The sequence below is a fragment of the Cebus imitator genome, unplaced genomic scaffold, assembly GCF_001604975.1.
Source record: "Cebus imitator isolate Cc_AM_T3 unplaced genomic scaffold, Cebus_imitator-1.0 Scaffold93, whole genome shotgun sequence".
NCBI classification, from domain to species: Eukaryota; Metazoa; Chordata; class Mammalia; order Primates; family Cebidae; genus Cebus; species Cebus imitator.
In genome coordinates this window covers 5,726,275-5,728,550 of record NW_016107408.1, presented here as the reverse complement: position 1 = coordinate 5,728,550, position 2,276 = coordinate 5,726,275, and positions in this window count along the sequence as shown.

Below are 2,276 nucleotides of genomic sequence, written 5' to 3'. Positions count from 1 at the left end.
AAAAAAAAAAAAAAAAAAAACAGGTAATACATTCACATCATTCAAACATCCAAAAATCACAAGGCAGAAGCCTTCCATTCCTGAACCTCAGCTACTCAGTGCTCCCCTGAGGTGACCCATTTCTGTATTTCCTTCCAAAGCTCTCCATGCTAGAAAAGCAAATATTACATTTTCCCCATTTAGCACAAGTGGCAGCTTATTTAGCTCAGGGGTCTCCACTTTGCCTTTTTTGCCTAACAGCGTAAACTGGTGATTTCAAAATAATACCATAAAGACCCAGTCCACTTTCCTCCCTCCTCCCTTGCAAATAAATGCACCATGGTTGAACCAATTCCTTATTGATAAGTTTTTACATCCAAAGCAGATCCTGACCCGGCGAGGTGGTTCATACCTTAATCCCAGCACTTTGGGAGGCCAGGGCGGACGGATCGCCTGATGTCAAGAGTTCAAGATCAGCCTGGCCAACATGGTGAAACCCTGTCTCTACTAAAAATGCAAAAATTAGCCAGGTGTGGTGGCACATACCTGTAATCCCAGCTACTCAGGAGGCTGAGGCAGGAGAATCGCTTGAACCCGGGAGGTGGAGGTTGCAGTGAGCTGAGATTGCATCACTGCACTCCAGCCTGGCGTCTGGTGACAGAGTGAGACTCTGTCTCAAAAAATAAAAAAATAAAAATAAACTCAGTGCCTCTTCAAATTCATTTGTCTTTGAAAATAAGCAGCTCTCCAGCTCTGAGAGCCACTTTGCTTCCGTTTCTGGAACCTGTCTTTTCTCACCCTTCCCCATCTTTCTATTGCATGTCAGCAGGTCTGTTTCTTTTTTGAGACAGAGTCTCCTTCTGTTGCCCAGGCTGGAGTGAAGTGGCACGATCTCGGCTCACTGCAACCTCTGCCTCTGGGTTCAAGCGATCCTCCCACTTCAGCAGCCTGTAGCTGGGATTACAGGCGTGCACCACCATGCCCTGATAGTTTTGTATGTTTAGTAGAGACGGGGTTTCACCATGTTGTCCAGGCTGGTCTTGAACTCCTGGCCTCAAGTGATCCACCTGACTTGGCTTCCCAGAGTGGTGGGATTACAGATGTGAGCCACCTTGCCCATTCAGGACAGTTTCTTGGTGGTTAGACTGTTAAACCTGGGCAGGATTTGTGAGGCCACTTGAGGACCCTGGGGCAAGGCAGCTGTGCAGGGCAGGCTCAGGGTACCCACGATGGAGCCAGATGGGTCGTCCAGACTGGGCCTGTGACCTGCCCGACAGGGACCCCCGTGCCCCCACTGACCAGCTTGCTGTGGCCTTTCCTCACCAGGAGCAGCACTCAGCACAGAGCAGAGGAGACGATCTTCCAGACTGCAGCATTTCCCTGGGAACGCTCTCATCAGCCCATGCCTGCCTTGTACCCATCTCTCTGCACACCTCCTGGAACCAGCCTCAGACCTGGGTGCAGCTGTTGCCAGCGCCCACGTTGCCCAAGAGGGCTGTTCACAGCCCAGAGGCCTGGTTTGAGCAACAAGTTGACAGTGACTTGGCCTTTGCAGTCTGTGTTCTCAAGGAAGCAGCTTTCTGGAGAGGGAGGCAGCTGTTACACCAAGCTCACGGGTAACCTCAGCCTGTAGATGTCCGCAAGCTGTACTCCCCCATTACCAGCACTATGGGGGCAAAGGATGATGACATTCTGAGCACTCATTTCTCCTGCAAGAAGCAGAATGTGGGCAAGGTATTCACCCAGTGGATTAGTGCATAGCACTGAGAACTGTCTACAGCTGTCAGCAACAACGTGGATAATCTTGCAAGCGTGGCGGTGAGTGAAGGAAGCCAGGCATGAAAGAGCCTTCACTGCATTCTACTTATATAAAGTGCAAAAACAGGCAAAGTGATTTACAGAGTGGTCTCCCCAAGGTCAGTAGTGACAAAGGGGACACAGGGAACCCCTGAGATATGGGTGATGCTGTTTCTTCAGGTTTTTTTTTTTTTTTTTGAGACAGAGGAGTCTTGCTCTGTCACTCGGGCTGGAGTGCAGTGCATGATCTCAGCTTACTGCAACCTCTGCCTCCCAGGTTCAAGCAATTCTGCCTCAGCCTCCCAAATAGCTGGGACTACAGGCACATGCCACCACGCCCAGCTAATTTTTTAAAATTTATTTTAGTAGAGATGGGTTTTCACCGTGTTAGCCAGGGTGGTCTCAATCTCCTGACCTCATTATATGCCTGCCACAGCCTCCCAAAATATGCTGGGATTATAGGCATGAATCACCTCGTCCAGCTTTTTTTTTTTTTTTTT